The sequence below is a fragment of the Branchiostoma belcheri genome, unplaced genomic scaffold, assembly GCF_001625305.1.
Source record: "Branchiostoma belcheri isolate BF01 breed outbred unplaced genomic scaffold, Haploidv18h27 scaffold67, whole genome shotgun sequence".
In the NCBI taxonomy this organism is placed as follows: domain Eukaryota; kingdom Metazoa; phylum Chordata; class Leptocardii; order Amphioxiformes; family Branchiostomatidae; genus Branchiostoma; species Branchiostoma belcheri.
Window position 1 is genome coordinate 1,600,922 of NW_017804320.1, and position 15,127 is coordinate 1,616,048.

General features: G+C 38.0%; 1 protein-coding gene across 1 annotated transcript in view; it reads right to left on the minus strand.

The window, feature by feature from the left end:
- LOC109483897 (glutamate receptor ionotropic, NMDA 2B-like) overlaps positions 1-15,127 on the minus strand; it is a 67,173-nt gene that overhangs the window by 37,465 nt on the left and 14,581 nt on the right. The gene's annotated exons all lie outside the window — the stretch shown is intronic.

Sequence of the window (15,127 nt, forward strand, 5' to 3'; positions counted from 1 at the left end):
TACAACAGACAATAGTTTGTAGGAAGTAGACCATAATCAAACTATGCCTGTATATATATATACCTTTACATATTGATTTTTGTATCCAATATCCTCAACTACATAAAGTCGCAGAGAGGCACGTAAAACATATTACTCTTCGCCACAAACGCGGGGGTGACTATCGAATATCGTTACTAGTTCGAGCCATTTTAATTAGCTGTTATATCGAAACGCCACGTAAAAAGGATAGCCTGCAGATGTGACTATTCTCATCTAAGGGTTCATCGTCCGTGATGACGCAACTCAATATCTGATGAATCAGTAAGATAGTATTTTAGACTTTTCAACTGGATAAAAATTTAATAGGCAAACGTGTCAAGTGTTATTCCGACACTCTTCATCAGTAAAATGTTTACATAGGATTTCCGGAACGAGAAACAAGGTTATAAATAACCAAAAAAAACATTCAAGTTGTTCAAATTGTTCTAAATAAACACAAGGTAACTGGGATAAGTTAAGAGATTCGTTCTAAAAAGGGGAAATTTTTCACTGATGAAGAGTGTTGGAACAACAATTTTGGATATAAACGTTTGGATATTAAATTTTTATCCAGTCGAAAATTCTAAAATACTATCTTACCGATTCAAGTTTTCTACTTATGACTAATCTTCACAAACATACAAAAATCTGATGTTTTTTTTTCTTGAGAAACATAGAAACTTACAGGACACAGTGGCGGGCAACTCTAGCAGGTTGCTAATCTTAGCCCCACCAATGACAAAGAAGAGTAGTGCTACATACAATGGTAGCTAATAATAATAATAATAATAATAACAAACAACTACAAGTAACAAAACAGCAAATGGGCCATATAAACTATAAAGAAAAGGATCATGATGTTTTGAAAAAAATGGTTTTCCGTAGAACACATATAGTCAAGTGTAAACCGTCTTGAATGAATGATGTAGGATTGAGCTGGGGTCAAGATACATCTGTTGGTTTTTAGCCCTTAAGTTAGTACAAGATTGTTCAACCAGATTTTCACATCGAGAATGGGACTGAAAAATTGTTGAAGATTGCTGAGTGGGAACAGTCTTTGGTGGCTATATAAGATGAAAATGCACAACGGTTTTGAGATGTACGTATACCTCTAGGACACTCCACCAGCGGACTACTTTTGCGAGCAAGTCATGTTCGTGCTGACGTCATGGCGAAATTGGCGGCTGTTCCATTTGAAGCGGCCATTTGCAGGTCATTTAACCTGCCAATAGCAGGCAGAGAGTCGTAAAGCATACAGAATGGCGGCAATATGGCTGACAGTTACCAGAAAGGCCTAGCAAGATGCCGGGTCTGGTGTACCAACGCTCATGGTCAGATGGTGCCAGTAACTCCACTGTACTTCATTATGTTATTTAAGCTAGCTTTAATTGTTGTGCATATAATTAAGTAGGCCTTAGTGTAGATTGTTGTTAAGATTGTTATTGTTATACTGATATTTAAGCTGTTTGTATATAATTGTAGCTATTAAGTTTGTAATTGATTATATTTCGTCTTTAAAATGCAAAGGACTCCAGGAAGACTAGTAAACAAACTTTGTATTATTAATGGAGATTCCTAGTAACTAGTAAACATAAACATAAAACTAATTCCTATTCAATTTTTTGAGATGGATTTTGATCCATAGATTCAAGTATAAGGCCACACCAAGTAATTTCGGCCTGTTCCTAGAAAAAAAAACAAGAAATTTCGCTTCCTGTAACTATGACCAAAGAGTCACGACAGTGCCGCAAATCGCAAGATTGGAAGACATGATGAAAGGAAAGAAACAGGACAGGACGACAACTGCTGTTCCACTGATTTATTGCTGTTTTCATGACGAATAAAAGACTTGTTGGTTGTTACACTGCGTTCTCTCATTCAATTTGCGTTCTAACATTTCTGGTCCCTTGGTATATTTCAAATCTAGGCATCTTGCTTTTTTTTCGACCCTTCTTTTTTTTCGCGCTCTCGCATTAGATTTAGGGTCTCCAGAGGATGTTATACATAACTAGAGTTCCACGATCTCATACCTTCGCCAAATGATGTTAGCTTTTATGAATAAGAACTTATATACAATGTATTAATCCCCCTGATTATGCAAATAGGATCCGCAATTGCATGAATTATATCTGTTGATCATAATCTCCACCAACAGTCTTATTTCAACAAAGAATGCCATTATAGCATTTCCTCATATATTATGCAAATGAGGTCCTTATTTGAATAAGTTATGTTAAATTATGTTTACCTTCACTAAACTTCAAACACCCCAAGTATAAAATTCCAGGCAGTTACCACTATGCAATTATAACATTTTCTCATTAATTATGCAAATTAAGTCTTCATTTGCATAATCGATATCTGCCTGTGTTTCTCTCGTTGTTAATAACATATGTCACAAGCTTGAACTTCCTATCATGGAATGCAGTTGATTAATAGAATTTCCTCATTAATTATGCAAATTACATCCATATGTGCATAATTGTAATATCATTATGTCAAGCATTACTCAAGCTACCTACATACCAAAAATCATGATGATCCATCAAGCTGTTCTTGAGTTATCCTCCTTTAAACATTTGTCCTTTAAACCCCCCTGCAGTTCTAGAGCAAGCAACTAGGGGGCCCAAACTCACCTCACTTCTTCCCCAGCACAAGACCTACCTGCCATCAAAATTTCGTCACCCTAGCATGTCTGGATCATGAGATATCAAAACCGGAAGTTCAGCTGCAGTACCATGACAAGCCGCCAGGGGGCCCAAAATCTGATCAGTTCGAGCTCTCATCAAGACCTACCCATCTACCAAATATCAAGATAATCCATCTAAGCTTTCTCGAGTTATGCTGTTGACAGACAGACAGACACACACACACACACACGGCCAGGAAAACATAACCTTCTCCAATTCTTGGCGAAGGTAAAAATTACTTGGTCTGGGTGTGGCCTGAGTAAAAATGCATACATGTCAGTGATTTTTGTTCAGGGTCAGAGACGTCGCATTTTGCTCTGGCAGGTGAAAGTCCCCTGTGTTTGTTTGGATAATGGACAGATAATGATGGAACGACCCCAAGCGGCCTTTGTTTCCATTCAATTAGTGTGCTTTATTGGTCGTCCGTCCGGGTTGATTTGGTAGCCGCTGCGTATCGGAAGAACAGTATACACAGACCGATAACTTTTATTCTTTCTGTCGTAAAACGTCCCGTGTGAAAACCAGCCGTTACTTTTTTTTTACTGAATGTAAGAGTTATTACTTAGAGAGGAGTGTTTTTACGGAATGTGGGTTTCATGACTCCAACGTCCCTCACAATTAGGCCATGTTGATTTGATTATATGGATGACATCCACGCACGCATGAATTTTTGGCCGTTTAATAAAAAAACGTTTTCAATCATACTGTAAATCGTACAAACGAGATTCAAAATGAGCAAATGTATACAGTAAATTGAAAAGAAGATATTTGAAAACGATACCAATGTCGTAGAACGCCAAAATCAAACGAAAAAGAGTATTTGTTCATCTTTTTTTGCAAAAACTTTTTTTCAAAACGTTTATTATTCGCACGCTCGCATCAGTTTTGGGGTTCCCTGTAGATGCCATCCATATAATCAAATCAACATGGCCTTACTTCAGCCGATCCTCCTACAAGAGGCCGATGGCCTTAAAAGTTTCATTATATTATATATATATGAATGGTTTATTTCAACACTGTCGCAAACATAGCATCCAGAATGGCTGAGTTGTGTTGTGACATGACAATGAATTCGGCAAGAGACATATTCACATGTAAAACACTGGAATAAGAACAATCTATACAAAATTTGCTGGATTAACAGACGCTAGTAAACAGTAGAATAGTTCGACAAGTTACAATACCTTAACAGCGCAACTATTGAGCATAGTTGTCAGTTAGTACAAATAGTTTCCTTCAGACATAAAGAAGGTTGACACAAAACAGTTCCCTGTCATATTTTTCCTTATTGTACACCATTGACATGCATTCAGAAGCCTGGAGAACTGCCTGTTTCAGCCCAAAACCAGTATATGTAATTCTCAATACGTTAAGTACTGTATTCTCCACAGCTCTTACTTGTGACATTATGCTATTAACCTCAACGATCGATTTTCTTGGCCTTGAAAAGACTCGTGCCACCCGAAAACCCCTTACGCAGGCCTTATTCTGCAATTCTTATGTATTACACCCCAGTGCCGTAATGTGTTTTACAATGCTGGTCGGTATGGTGCGTTTTCATCTTACCTATGCCTGTCCCACACACTGACTAAACATGCACGACTAAAGAATAATCCACCTGCTACAAACGACTACAATTCTTGTTCCATACCAGTATCTCTTTCAGATTTTCTTTTCATATTTTTATAAAAATGCGTAAGATATTCGGTGGTAATTTCTTCCATTTGCTTTGTTGTTCCTGAGTAAATATAATATCGATAAATCTCTAAAACTGCTTTAATAGCTCACAAAAGATGTGCAATGAAAAGCAACCATAAAGACAATTGGTTTATTGCTATGAATAAGTTCGATCGTTGAGATTATCATTACCTTTTTTTTCTATTTGGTGTTACATTATGCCTGCTTACATTTTGTTCACGCACTACCCATATGCCGTTCTTAAACTACACATATGCCGTTTCTGAAATTTCACATTTGTCGTTTAAGCTACACATATGACATTTCTTAAACTACACATACGTCGTTTCATAACCTACACAAATGCCGTTTCTTAAATTACACATATGCCATTTCGTACACTACACATATTTCGTTTCTCAAACTACACATATGCCGTTTCTTAAACTACACATATTTCGTTTCTCAAACTACACATATGCCGTTTCTTAAACTACACATACACTGTTCCTGAAAGCGTTACTTGAGTAACGCTGTGCAAGGTGTGAATCAGAACATAATCATACGCCCACGTACTCAGATTAAGTTTCTCGATGCAAAAATAATGTGCTACGTAATAGCGGTGCTTAACTACAATTCCACATTCATCATATCATATCATATCTTTTAATGCTGGCGTTGATGTTAAGTTCTATAAGCTGGATTTGTATCAAGAAGGTAAAAGAACTAGAAGACGCAACGTCGTAGATATCCACAATTCCACATGCATCATATCATATCTTTTAATTCTGTCGGTAACTTTAAATTCTATATAAGCTTTATATCAACAAGGTAAGAGAACAAGAACTAGAATTTACAACGGTGAAATATCCATGACATATACTCCGGCAGATATCCAAAATAATGTGCTACGTAATAGTGGTTCTTAACTACAATTCCACGTGCATCATATCATATCCTTAAATACTGCCGGTGACTTTAAATTCTATAAGCTGGATTTGTATCAAGAAGGTAAGAGAACAAGAAAAAGAATGCACAACGGTGAGATATCCATGACATGTACTCCGGCAGAGAAATCATGAGGTGCACAAGCATCATAATGTGTTACATAATAGTGTTTAAGAGTTTAACTACAATTCCACATTTATCATATATCTTTTAATGCTGTCAGTGATGTTAAGTTCCAAAAGCTGGATTTGTATCAACAAAGCAAGGGAATAAGAACTAGAATTCACAACGGTGCAGATTTGATTTAATTTTTGATTTTATTAGTTTGTACATTAAACAAAACAGGCAGTAATAAGGATAAAAACAGGTGCAGGAGGAGGGGAGAAGCATGAAATGCTTATACAAGGCCCTCCTCCTCTAAACTATACAAAATTAAATATAATCAATAAATGGAAATAATACAATAAGATAATCAAGTAATATACGGTATAAATCAATGTAGGTTATAAATACAGTGCAATAATGATAATAATAATAATAATGATATGTTATATCCATGACATGTACTTCGGCAGAAGAGAAATCATGAGGTTCACAAGCATCAGTCATGACACGATATCCCCACAGATGTTAAGAGCGAAATTTCTGCCATTTCGGGCTTAGAACTGCATTAACGTCGACGTCGTCTTAAGATACCTGACGTCAGAATGACGGCCGGTCTTCTTAAGGATATCGATTCGTGGCCGTTTATCTCTGGATGGTAGCAGAAGATCAGCAAATTATCTGTAACGTTGTCAGATAAGCTATACAGCTATGGTGATAATTTCTGGATAGTGAGGACCTATAGATCAGCTGCCATAAACTACACATCGAAGACATAACCCCACTCCCCTAGAACAACGGACTTACCGATACTGCAATTTAGATAAGAGAGATGATGAACATCATTTTGTAGTAGAATGTAGCTTGTAATATTGTGAGAGAATTGAACTTTATAGATTGATAACACCGATGTTTCCCCACTTTATAAATTAAATAATACAGACAAGTCACTTTTCTCAAAAAAACTTTGACATGTACAAACCTCTAATCCTTAAGCAAGTATGCTATTATATTTTCACTATCACAAAGAAGCGAAGAGAATTCGAATTTACGTAGATTATATACAGCGCTAGTACTAGCTTAATCATGTATATTTGTTTGTATGCAGAAGCGACTCCTTTGTACTTTACCCAGTGGGGTATGTTTGTACAATAAAGGTGTTCATTCATTCATATATGCAGAAAAAGTTCACCATGCTTCTTTAGTGCAGACCTTTTACGTATACGACTAAGGATGATACATCGATAAGTTGATGACAGGATGAGCGGAGACCTTCAATCATGATCATCGCGTTTAAACTCTTCTTAAAACGGGGGAAAATGAGACGGCATTGATTCATGGAGAAGATATCTTGGAGAGTAATGAACGGGGATTTAGCTGTCAGTGCTAGAAGATTCATCAATCCTGTACGTTGAGTGAGCATTTTTCTTTCTTTACACCTTGCGGGGCGATCGGTTGCTAGGGTATTCTTTGCCGTTGCTAGGGGTGTTCGGTAAAGTATCGGGTTACAAGACACAATATTTCGGCTAACCGTAAATTATTTGAAACTAAATAGAACGGAAGGGACAGTTTCGTTAAAATAGACAAAAATTATCGTGTTAACATATTTCTGTATGTCAACTTTTTACATTGAATGGTTGATTTCTAAAAATTTTAGCTCGGAAAGATGATAATTCTACAGATTTTGGAACGCCACATTTTTAGCCAAACATCGTTTAAGATTAGCATGAAAGCTCATCTGAGTTGGTAAATTACATTATGGATAATCGTTTATGATTGGTGCTGACTTATGCCGATTAGACATGGAGAACGGAAGGTTGTCATTGCGTTCTATTAGTTCCCTGGCAAAGCTGTAGCGGTGTTTCCATAAAAAATGTAAAACCTCCAGACGTTAGGCATGTAGATTACGTGGCCTACGTGTCCGGCTTTTCTTGTCATCGGGCCTAAACAGGCAAAGCGGTGGTGGGGAAAACATATGCCGCAGTTCGGCGTGGGCACGGCGCAATACCACGCTTCACCGGTCCCGCGGAGTAATGGAAAGTTGGGCACATTTCCCTTCTTCTTCCGTCTCTTTCCATACCAACACATATAAACTCTGTTCTCTTGTTACCTGGACGATACCCATGTTTTGTGATGTAATTTTTATCTTATGTCTAGTGGTGACGTGAATATAAGCATATTGCTTGAGTGCGTCACCACTATGCTTGCACGTTAAAATAAATTTAAAAAAACACATATAGCACATATTGTCATATCTACTTATCATATAGAAAAAAAGAAAAAAACATATTGTTTTTGCTTTGTTTCTTATTCTCCAAAAATCATGTTGCAATTTTATAGCAGGAGGGATTCAGGCTCCTGTCACCATATATGTTTGAGTAAGACTTGACCATATGCGAAGGTACACATTATGTATTTATGCTTTGTAAATGTTACCTTTTAGTTACAAATTCATATTCCTGACAGCCTTCGATAAACCAATTCATAACCGCCCATAAAGTGAACAACATTAGCTGGTGTGTTACACCGAAGGGCGATTATACTGGCTATACTGATACAGATGCAGATACATTTATACAATTACCAAGAAGGAAATTGAAAGTACTTGTGTATACTAGATATTTATAAATATATATATATATACATCTATATACATTGTATATGGCTGTTAACATTCACATTAGCATTCACTACGGAAAATTTTATTCATTTGCATAGAGTACAACATTCACTCTTCAGTGTCAACTTCAAATTTCAGTTCCAATTGTAAGATAGCAAGCTACCTGTACTGCCTAGCGATGCTTTCCTATTAATGCTATGGCCAACTGCAGATGTACATTAGTGTAATCATTTGCCCCATCCCCATACATGTAAGCAATATTACCTTTCTACCTTATTGACAATAAGGCCCCCTTTAGGCGTCCTGTCCAACCAGTTATAAACCAAATGTTCAGGTAGCCACGAAGTCCTATCAGGACCTTATACATGGTCATTATCCTAACAACATCCTACGGCAGTGTGCTATGGTTATCTATCACCTTGCTTGAGAATACCACCATATTGTTTTGTCAGACCATCTACTCCTAAGTGAATTATGCTGAGGTCACATTTCCAAACCGGGCCCGGCCGGGCAGTAGTCTTGAATTAGTGCAATGGCTACAAGGCGAATTTCATTGTTAATACCATATTGTATGGTATACCTTGAGAATACCATATTGTTTTTGTCAGAACATCTACTCCTAATAGAATTTGTTGAGGATACATTTCCACATTTCCAAACCGGACCCGGCCGGGCAGTAGTCGTATGCAATGAAAAGTAGGACAGAAAAGACAATAAAGCATAAAAAGTTGACCGAAAAATTCATAATTGGAACTATTGGCGTATATACTTGATATAAATTGTTGATTTTCCGTTAATCAAAAAAGCCCGGCCGGTCACCGGTTTGGAAATGTGACCTCATCATTATATTAGTAGGAAAATGCTCTATCGTCTCAAAGTTGTATGTAAAGAAAGATACAAAAATGAATGGTGAATGACGTAGAAATATAAATTGTGTACATTTGACCAGCCACATTTTTACCATACACCAATAGAAGATCTGTGAGATATGTCTTTTTTATTTGTATCTGTCGGTAATGCGCTGACGTAGCGATGTCGTCATCAGCCCAAAGCAATGCAATAGAGTGGATGAGGGGGAGATCATTGCTTGATTCATGAAACCTCATGAAGAACGATGCAAAATATATGAAAATATAAATCATAAGAAGGAAACTGCTACTTGCATCGATAAAGTTGGGACATCCAAGACATTGGAGAATTCTTTTAACGTGGGGTCGTGTGATAACGGTAGTGGGTTCGTCTCGGAACCGAGAGATCCCGGGTTCGAACCCTACCAAGCCCCTGATCTTGTGCCCTTGGGAAGGGCATTTCACACGACTTTCCTCACCTCACTCAGGTGAAAATGAGTATTGTGATGTTGTCTATGTTGATAGCGGCATAAATATAAGTTGAAAAAATCGTGAGTGTGCCGTCACCACGTTTAAATGTTGGAATAAATAAAAATTAAATAAAATAAATCAAGCAAGATTCAGATAATTCAATCATTTGGTTGATTTATTTTTCTATTAAATAAGTGCTTATTGTCTGCTACACAGTGATCGTAACACGTGGGTTTATGATGTATTACGCCCCAAACATTGCCTTTACTATCTACACCAAATCATCCCCGCCGGTCTCTACAACTGTGAAATGTAATTATTAGCACAGATTTGCATCAGCTCGCACTCCGGGCGTCGGTGGACAACATCCGTATCGTCCGTCATCCTGCTCGTAAAAGCACCATGAATTTACGTTCTGTATAAATCACACACTGTAATGTTACTGCCCCTTAGGTGGTAGCGCCGTTGTATTGGGAGATTTCAATGTTTATCATCGCCTGTCTATGCTGAGGTCAAAGTGGCGACACTGTAGCGGTAAAAAAAATTGAGTTATATCTGGAGATGAGGGACCTTAGGGGAGGTTTAGAGACAGTTGTAGATCAAGATGAGCTGCGTTATTATGATTTCCGCATGTAAAAGTTTGCCAAAGGCGTGTCCCTAAATCAACGCATCAGGAGAACGGCATGTTGCCATTTACCGGATTTAAGCCGAAAATAAGTCAAGTCAAGTCAAAGTTTATTGCACAACGATTGTAATAGGTACAATGTATGAAAATTGACTTTCTTGGACGTGATGTAACTAGGATTAGCTTGCCTTAGCTTATACACAAATCTAAAAAATGTTTGGTTATATCTAGGTTTCTTTAGTTTATTTATCATTAACTATTATTTTGTTGGCTTCAAGATTAATATTTGTTTTCATATGTAAGTTTTCATTATTTATTATCAGTTATTATTGTCAGCCTCATGATTAATATTTAGTAAGTTAAAGGAGGAGGACATTGTACAAGCCTTACAAGCTTTTTCCTCTTCTTTTTTTCTATTTTATATGTGCAAATAGATAAATAGAATTAATAAAATTACTTTTATTTGAATAAGTGCAAGATTAACCCCTAGCAATTGGAGATTCGGCCTCTCAATTAGCTCTGTTAACTGATTGTAATTCCGCTGCCTTATATTCAAGTATTAAAAGGGTAAGAAAATCTGTGACAAGGCAGGAAAATCTGCGTGCTATTCCAGCACCCAGTAGGTCATGAATAGGCAAGGTAAGCGGCATTATTTTCTTGGCTAATTTCGATCCACTGCCGTCGTTCTAATTTCATACCTGAATGGTGTTGAGATCTTTATTGATGGTGGCCGGCTGCTGGGAAGGTGCAGCTCCCATGCATTCTAATCAATTAGTCAATAGGAGCTAAAGAGCTGGGTGTAGGATATGCCAATAGCCTGTAGATACTCTGACTAGCTATACAATCATGCAGAGATCAATGTTGAAACGTTTATCCTGGCTGCACATCACAGCAAGCGTGATGTTCCTTTATTTTGCAAGATAACGTTGTTTTCCCACTATAATAAGGCCACACCGACTTAATTTTATGGATGACATCCGCGCGCGCAATGATTTTCACCTGTTCTAAAAAAAAAGATAACGTCCTCTGAGGCTTTGTCCTGGCTCTAGGCCTATGGTAGTTAGCGACAATACGGAGCCGATGGTAACTCTGGAGGACAGCACCCAGGCTGCCGAACCTCCAAGACTAAAGAACTCAACACATACGTACAGTGACGATTCACGTCGCTATATACTGCCGCAAATTCACAAACCAGCTTTGTATTCCTGTGGTTTAGTAGCATTTTTATTTTTGGCCGGAATTTTTTTATTCGCCCGCTCGCACTAGGTTTTCAGAGGATGTCATCCATAAAATTAAGTCGGTGTGGCCTAATGCACTACCCACCCTGACGCTTCCAAGTTTTAAAAACATGCTCCGCCTTCAGTTCAAAATAGCTTGTCGTTCCTATAAACTGATAGTTACACCTAAGCCTTATAGAAACAAAATCAAAATAGTAAGGGTTTAAGGCTTTTTTGTGACGAGAGTGGCTATAATTGCTTAAATTATAGTCTTGAAATGAGGGTGTGCAGATTTGGGCAACATTTCGTTTAAACCTTACCAGTTGCCTAAATCTAAATTAAAGCACCGGCAGCCTCTCAAAAATCCTAATAATTCTTCACGAAGCGATAATGAAAGTTCTTTTCCTCACAAGTTCCAAAGAAAACCCCACTCTCTGTCTGTGCACAGATAAGACAACGATGTAATATGGTAGTCACGAACCTCCACGAACATCCCCTGCATTCCTGTAATACCTCAACGTCCCACCTCGTTTCACCTCTCTACTCTCACGGAACAGAGAAGCAGCCAATCCCAGGAGACGTCACAAAACGCCATTTGCTCGTGACGTTGATTGGTTCCTAATTGCGTAACAAGTTTAGGAGCCAATCAGGTATCGGATAGATTGCAAAGTAATCAAATGGGCAGATGGAGTGATGCATGAGACCCGGAGACATTGTCTTCCGAAACGTCCCTCTATCTGAGCTAAATCAATAAGGGAAGCGGCTGGTGTCATATATGAATTACTGCCTGCTTCGTGAAGAATACCTTAAAGTCACGGCGGAATGATAAGATGGGTTACTTGAACGCTGTCTTGGCAAGATTAAATTGCAGATTATGACTCCTGCAACGTCCTTCGTCAGTGATACATTGTGTTTACGTGCGCGCTCAGAGCAGCAGGATTTCAATGTGCTATTCTTTTTTTATTTATTTATTTCATCTTATAAACACCTGGGTAGCCTCTACAGCATAAGATTGCTGATTTTCAAGAGGGCCCAGGGTCACAAACAAATATAACATAACATAAAGCAAATTGTATAAAAGTAAATTATACAATCAAGTAACAAAAGTTAACAGAAATCAGTAAAACTGAAAATCAGCATAACTGAAAAGTTAACATATATAAACATATAAACAACTGAACAAAATATACAAATCATTAAATCAGTGGAGGTCTATTCTCATCTAAGGAGAGACAATATTCATGTGTAACGTCCATTAATCTACACCCTACAAACAATCTACAATTCAGAACAGAGATGCAATGCCACTTATGCTTATATGAAATTCAAACACCCTTTCTGATAATTCTATACAATATTTAGTTCTTCGCGGTAGTTTCCTTTGTTTGTATGATACCAACTGTAAAATAACGTTAGCCGCTCAAAATTATATATTAGAAACAAAAAGATTCTAACAGTATGTGTCTTCTGGGATGGGAGGTTTGTTACTCACGCGAGGTCTCATGTATTTTTTAATGTCTTGTAAAATATTTTTCTTTCATTGTAAAAGTGGCTGCGAGAATATAAGATGTACCTAACTTGAGTTCGCAGCCACTTAGTCCATGTCTTTTCATTTGTAATCATCACTTTGTTTCTGAATAAAAAAAGATTAAAAAATTAAAAAATTCTAACTCTACTCCTGGATAAATTACAGAGATAATTTTCGGATGTTTCGAGTGATATCCACCACTCTTCTTCAGCGTCACTCATAAACTAACAGATGACATAGACATTAATGACACTAATGGAACAAGAGTGGAGGATGCCACTCAAAACGTCCGAAAATTATCTCTGCAATTTATCCAGTAGTACAGTTTGAATTTCCTATGAGTATTGTTTACCTGGATGTCTAACCTTCATCGATGTAATGCCACGTATGCTTTGACACGTTATCTTTTATATAACATCTACTATGATGTTATCTTTTGTAAGAAAGGAATTGACTATATAGCCAGACAAATCTGAAATCCTCTCCAAAACGCCGGAAATGCCATTTTAGAAGGATCATTTTTTTAAATTTTGACCCCCCTAGGGACCTCGCGCCTACGGCGCTCGATGGTCCCCTCAAGCAGTGGGAAGACATCCCACCCCATTCAAGATCATGGGTACGGGCATGCACCCCACACAAGGAGATGCCCGGCCCATACCAACCCGGATCGCGCACACTCTCAATGGGCCGTGTCCACCATATTGCGTCCTGTGATTGATTGCCAACGTGGCCTCCTGACTTCAGCTCAATAACACGACTTTATGCATCACAACGTATTTTACACACAGCCATGTAAACCAGTAAGTGTCTTGCAAAAGCTCAACGACGACATAAATCGAATTTGAATCCAAAGTTTATTCCAATGAATGGATGGATGGATGGATGGATGGATGGATGGATGGATGGATGGATGGATGGATGGATGGATGGATGGATGGATGAATGGAAGGGTGGATGGATGGATGAATGGATGAATGGATAAATGAAGGAAGGAAGGAAGGAATGAAAGAAAGAATGAATGAATGAATGAAAAAGCTAAGGATTCGTAAGTAACCGTAGTTAATCAGAAAGGCTTCGTAAGCAAGTAAAAGAGCATAAACATTAAAGTTATATATAGCCAACTTCCAACTAAATTCACTGTAAAAATTTTATGGAAACAAAAAATTGTTTCACATATTATCTTAACTTATTATGCAGTATAAAAGATCTGTTTTGGACATACGACAGTCATTTTATACCTACGGAACTGGGTGTGATGACTTGAAAGCTAATCAAACTGCCAAGGTATATCACTGTCAAACCTTCAACCAAAATCAATTTGCAAAAGCCTTCTTTTCAGAAATTCACAAAATGGCAAATCCAATGTATTATAACACAACTCAAGGGAAAAACAACCTTGTGCCATAAGCAAATCTTATGAAGCAATAACCCACTGACCACAAGAGATCCAAAAGTAAACTTCTCCTAGTAAACTGTCAGAGTGTGCGGAACAAAACAGCTGAACTGGCGACAGTAGTTGACACTTACAAGCCAGATATAGTAGCAGGTACAGAGTCATGGCTCAACCAAAACATAGCAAGTAGTGAAATATTCCCCAGCAACTACATAGCACACCGGAAAGACAGACAAACTGGCCAAGGAGGTGGTGTATTTCAGGCCAACAGAGATGATCTAATTGTTACCCATAGGCCAGACCTTGACACAGACTGCGAGGTTCTGTGGACACAAACTCAACTTGCAGGAAGGAAACCACTGATAATAGGTACATACTACAGACCCCCATCAGACCAGGGAAATAGTCTGGATGAACTTGACAGGTCTATAGGTAAAATGGGAGCAAAAATAAACTCTGACAATGTGATCATTCTTGGCGATTTCAACACCCCTGGCATCAAATGGGATACTACTGTAGCTGACAACAGTCAGGCCTACACAGGCCAAGCAGAGAAACTACTAAACCTAATGGATAACCACGGGTTATTTCAAACAGTCCAGGAACCAACTAGAAATGGTAATCTCTTGGACCTGGTCTTAGTTAATAACCCCAACATAATTGAGAAGACCACAGTAGTCCCGGGGATAAGTGACCACGACATGGTTCTAGTGGACGTTAACCTGGCACTGAAACAAAACAGGAAACCTAAGAGAAAAGTGTACATCCGCACAAAAGCCGACGAACCAGCCATTAAGAAAGACCTAACGGATTATGCAACTAACTTTCACAAAGGAACTCAGGATATGTCAGTTACACAGAAGTGGTCAGACTTCAAAGACAAAATGAAAGACACGATGAACAAGCACATCCCTAGTAAGATAACATCAAGCAGATACAACTTGCCTTGGTTCAACAGAAACCTAAGGAGGCACTGTCGTAAGAAGC